This window comes from Chiloscyllium punctatum, chromosome 41 (assembly GCF_047496795.1).
Source record: "Chiloscyllium punctatum isolate Juve2018m chromosome 41, sChiPun1.3, whole genome shotgun sequence".
Taxonomy (NCBI): Eukaryota; Metazoa; Chordata; class Chondrichthyes; order Orectolobiformes; family Hemiscylliidae; genus Chiloscyllium; species Chiloscyllium punctatum.
The window spans coordinates 13,614,527-13,620,526 of NC_092779.1; positions in this window are offsets into that span (position 1 = coordinate 13,614,527).

Genomic DNA, 6,000 nt, shown 5'->3' on the forward strand with positions numbered 1-6,000 from the left:
TATTCTGTTAAGTTTAACTTATCATGGAGTTTTTTTTAAATAACATGTTTATTGTAATTATTTGTCGACTTCTCTTACTTTTTTACAATATTTCTCTTATTCCAATTTATCCCTCTTTTAATTTCTGATTTGACAGTGAATTTGCATACTCTACATTTCCTGTTTGGTTTCTGTGCTGCCAGTTTCACAATCTTTCAATCTGATTGCTTAAAAAGATTGTTTACCCTGTTTACATAGATCACAGATCGACTTGTTGGACTGTTAGTCAGCTGCTCCTTTCATAATATGCCATGCAAAAATGAAATAATAAACAAGGGAGGTAACTAACAGCATATGCTCTGCCACAGAAAAGCGTGGTCCATCATATTTACAGTTATGGTTCATGACACACCTAGTAATATGACTCTCAAATTTCTCAGACCACCCAGGGAATCTCGGCAGAGATCTTGCAGCACTGTGTACCTGGACATAACTTGGCTTGCTACAAAAGTGTTGTTCATTTTGGCAGGTAGAATAAGATGGAAACATGCTTTCTCAATGGTGAGAAGTTGCGGAGCTCTGGCATGCAGAGGGATCTGGATGACCTACTCCATGAATCACAAAAGGTTATCATGCAAGTAATTAGGAAAGCTAATAGAATGTTATACATATGTAAGCAGAATTGAACACAGAAATCGGGAGGTTAACGCTGGTGTCCAGGGCAGTGGTGAGACCACATATGGAGTGTAGTGTAACTATATATATCAGCTACTTTAAGGAGGGCTTTGGAAACAGTTCAGAGAAAGTTAACTAAATGAATACCTAGGATGGGCATGTTGCCTTTTGAGGAAAAATTGGATTGGCTGGATTCATATCCACTGGAGTTTATAAGAGTGAGAGGCAACTTGATTGAAGCATAAAGTCCTGAATGGTCTAGATGGGATGATGTGGAAAGATATTTTCTCTTGTGTGAGAATTTAGAAGTCGGAGGTCACGTTTAAAAATAGGGGGGGTTCACCCATTTAAGGTAGGAGAAGAACCTCTTTCTCACTGAGGGTCTTGAGTCTTTCAAACTCACTTTCTCAGAAGGCAGTGAAAGTAATCTTTGAATATTTGTAAGGTAGCAATAAATTAATCCTTGGTAAGTGAGGGGGTGAAATGTTATTGGGGTAGGCAAGGATGAGGTGAGGTTGTAATCAGATCGGTAATGATCAACCATGATGGCTTACTGTAATATTTGTAAAAATTATGCTGTTTGTAAGTGAACATTTAATACTGAGTGCAAGATGGCTCCAAGCCACTTTCGAGTCTGCAATGCCACTTCTTTATTCATCCCTGTCTGTCTTCCCCACTGGAGCTTGGATAGCAACATTGGCTGAATTAAGGGAATGATCATGAAGCACTAAACAAAATAAAAGTCACATGAATCATATTCAAAACGTGCTGGGACATCTGTTGGATGTAAATTTGCAAGGTTTCCTGGCAGAATGCAATTCTCATAACAGAGGGTAGGAGCCTTCTGGCAAAGGAATAAAGGTCCTTTCAATGGCAATATCTTCAGAGTAGTTTATTAGATTGTGTGGCGTGTCCTATATACTGACTTCATTTGTCCCTATTTTACAGTCTCTACATCCAGAAGGCTATCTTGTAAGTGTTTTGAAAATGCATTTTTAAATGGTCTGCCATTCCCCTCCATAAATTGGCTCATGCAAATTCATAAGAGAAGGTGAGGACTGCAGATGCTGGAGATCAGAGTCGAGAGTGTGGTGCTGGAAACGCACAACATGTCAGGCAGCAAATTCATAGTCTAGATATTGAGTTGTTTGGATTGTAAAATGATTATTTAATAAGTTAAGATGTGAAATATAATTAATTTACTTTGGGATTATATTAATTGATCCTCACAACCCTAATCCAATAATGTTCTGGTATCCCAGGTGGATGGCAGATGGTGGAATTTGAATACAAAAAATCTGAAATTAAAAGTCTAATGATGATCATGAATTCATTGTCGATTGTCAAAAAAACCAACTGGTTCACTAATGTCCTGCAGGAAGGAAACTATAATCCTTGCAATAAATGTTGGCCTAACCACTGACACCCTCATACTATGAATGAATGAAAAATAAAGAAGAACTCTGAGACCCAATATCAAAATACTAAGTATGAGGGGAAATATATTCTTTGATAAACTTTATTTATTATCTAGCAAGCAAGAGAAAAGATGTTTGTGTATTTAAGTTATTTTAAAATTCAGCTATGTCTTGATGGAAGCTTTGATATGGCTGGAAGCGCTTCTGTGGCCTTTTCTCATTTTCTTATTCCATTAGTGTACAGTAGTTGAGCTAGAATACAGATCACTGAAGTTGGTCAAAATTGATTACTAAATCTGTTCTGACACCAAGTTATGTAAGCGATCAAAATGAAGGGATTCATATCTGAATGCTTACCTAGTGTCAAGCCATCTTGCACTCAGTATTAAATGTTCAATTACAAATGCTTCTTCCTCACACTTACATTGAATGATATTATTACCCCAACTCTGACAAGTTACAAAAGTTTGAAGAGCTATGAAAAGGATTGCCAAATTTGATACAAAGGTGAAGAACTTGTCAGTTCCTAAAATATAATATTACTTGCCCATTTAAGAAAAAATTGTTCCTGTATATACACTTGAAAATCAGCCAACTTCAACTAAATGGGTTTTATCAGAATTAAACAAATCTTTGACCAAAGTGTCATTCACTGTAAAGATAACATCTGTCTAGTTGAGTGAAAGCTGACTTTCGGGAGTAATTGCAAACCAGTTAACTTCTTTCAGCCTGAAAGGATTTTGTGATAATGCAATGATAATATTTTGGAAGTTGCTCCTTACAGTTAGTTCTCAATGATACTGATGAACAACATAATTTCTAAATGGTTCCTAACGGTATAAATCATAGTGATCCTTGAAAACAATAATGCTGAGTCTCAGTAATGTAATAATTATACACGAAGGAATTAGCTGCATCTTTAATTTCTTTCTTTAATTCTTTACAAAGGATCAATCTGGGTTTCTACTTCCTAGTGAAGACGTGAAGATCAATGATGCTTCCATCAACTCTCTTCAAATCAAAATTAATTTAAACTACAACCTATTCTTTGGTAGGTTTTCCTTAAGATGCACAGTGAGTGCATTTTTTCCCTTGCCAAATTATGAAGAAGTAAAACCATAATCAAATGCTAACCGTGTTTGACAACTCACCACTAAATCTATAGTTGGGTTCATGAACACTAAATAGGCAAGCATAAATGTAATCTGGGTTACTTAGCTGTCGAGTAGCAACACAGTAATGAGCAGACTCACTTAATAAAATGAGTAGCAAGGTTATACAGGCAATTGAACAAATCACAAAATTAGGACAAATGGATACCGAATATCAATAATTGCAGTGATCAGAGTCTGAGGTTATAAATTAGTGAGGTTATTTATGTGTATTACAAGCTAACAGTATTGGAAAGCAAAATATCAATTAATTTGAAGTCTGCATGTATGAAGAACAATATTCAGTGCTAATAAGCATCTCATTTTCATGTTTAATTTGATGGATCAATCTTGTTCCTGCTCTTAATCTTGGAGTCATAGAATCATAGAGTCATGCAGCACAGAAATAACCCTTTGGTCCAACCAGTCCATGCCAACCATAATCCCAAACTAAACTAGCCCCAACTGCCTGTAGTTGGCCCATATCCCTCCAAACATTTCTTATGGGGGTGGCATGGTGGCTCAGTGGTTAGCACTGCTGCAACACAGCACCAGGGACCCAGGTTCAATTCCAGCCTTGGGTGACTGTCTGTGTGGAGTTTGCACATTCTCCCTGTGTCTGCGTGGGTTTCCTCTGGGTGCTCTGATTTCTTCCAACAATGTGCAGGCCAGGTGAATTGGTCATGCTAAATTGCCCGTAGTGTTAGGTGCATTAGTCAGGGGAATGGATCGGGGTGGGTTACTCTTCAGAGGGTCAGTGTGGACTTGTTGGGCTGAAGGGCTTGTTTCCATATTGTAGGGAATCTAAACTAATCTTATTCATGTATTTATCTAAAGGTCTTTTAAACATTCTAACTGCACTGACATCCACCACATCCGTTGGACGTTCTTTCCATACATGAACCACTCTCTGTGTAAAAGAGTTGTCTATTTTTAAATCTTTCTCCTCTCGCTTTAAAAATATGGCCCCAGTCTCGAAATCCTCCGTCCTAGGGAAGAGACACCTTCCATTCCCCTTATCAATACCCCTCATGATTTTATAAGCCTCTATAAGGTCAGTCCTCAACCTCCTATTCTCCATGAAAAAAGTCCCAGCCTATCCAACCTCAGACAAAGCCACTCAAATATAAAGTGCTGAGATGACCAAGTCCTTTTGGGACAGATTTATGTTCCGTCTTGGATCTTTGATTTTGACTGAAGCCACTGAGTTTTCCACACACTTACATTACTTAAACTGGCCTTTCTTTTACCATTCTTGATCTCAGACAATGTACAACTATGTAATATTCTTTGCCTGCAAAACTATTTTAACTAGTATTTAGCTTCTAACCTCAGATGCTCAGTCTTTATAAATATCCTGTATTAGTATAGATAGCCCTTGCAGCTGTAAGGGAAAGATTCATTTAGAATAAAAACAGAGGAACAAATGAACTGCTCATTAATACAGAAAGGCTGAAAAAGATTGACATTGCCGTTAAAGACAGATTAAAATTTGGCTTCCCAGTGATCCATTTCTTTGTCAGTCATCTTCAATAAGTCAGTGCTAAAGAGGAGGCACAGTGGCTCAGTGGTTCACACTGCTGCCTCACAGTGCCAGGGACCCCAGTTTGACTCCAGCCTCAGGTGACTGTCTGTGTGGAGTTTGCACATTCCTCCCAGTGTCTGTGTGGGTTTCCTCCGGGAGCTCTGGTTTCCCCCCACAGTCCAAAGATGTTCAGGCCAGGTGAATTGGCCATGCTAAATTGCTTATAATGTTAGGTGCATCATTTAACAGGAAATGGGTCTAGGTGGGTTACTCTTCAGAGGGTTGGTGTGGACTTGTTGGGCCAAAGGGCCTGATCCCATACTAGAGGGAATCTAATCTAAAGCAGTGTTCTCCAAGCAGATTGATTCCACTTTTATAAACTCCACTACACTTACAGCAAAACCTTTTTAAAAAGTGACCACCACTTCAGGGCAAGAGTTATAGCTGGGGGCAGGGAAATTATGATGCGGTGAGGCATGACTTGGGATGCGTGGCTTGGAAAAGTAGGCTTCAAGGGAAGGATGCAATCGATATGTGGAGCTTGTTCAAGGAGCAACTATTGAATGTCCTTGATAAGTATGTACCTGTCAGGCAGGGAGGAAAGGGTCGTGTGAGGGAGCCGTGGTTTAATAAGCAATTAGAATCCCGTGTTAAAGGGAAGAGGGCGGCCTATGTAAAGATGAGGCGTGAAGGTTCAATTGGTGCAATTGAGAGTTGTAAGGTAGCCAGGAAGGATCTAAAGAGAGAGCTAAGAGCAGCAAGGAGGGGACATGAAAAGTCCTTGGTTGGTAGGAATAGGGAAAACCCAAAGGCTTTCTATAGGTATGTCAGGAATAAAAGAATGACTAGGGTAGGAATAGGTCCAGTCAAGGATAGTAGTGGGAAGTTGTGTGTGGAGGCTGAAGAGATTGGGGAGACACTGAATGAATACTTTTCGTCAGTATTCACTCAGGAACAGGACATTGTTGCCGATGTGAATATTGAGTCACAATTAATTAGAATGGATGGCTTTGAGGTATGTTGGGAAGAGGTGTTGGAAATTCTGGAAAGGGTGAAAATAGATAAGTCCCCTGGGCCTGATGGCATTTATCCTAGGATCCTCTGGGAAGCAAGGGAGGAGATTGCAGAGCCATTGGCCTTGATTTTTATGTCCTCGTTGTCTACAGGAATAGTGCCAGAAGACTGGAGGATAGCAAATGTGGTTCCCTTGTTCAAGAAGGGGAGTAGAGATAACTCTAGTAACTATAGGCCG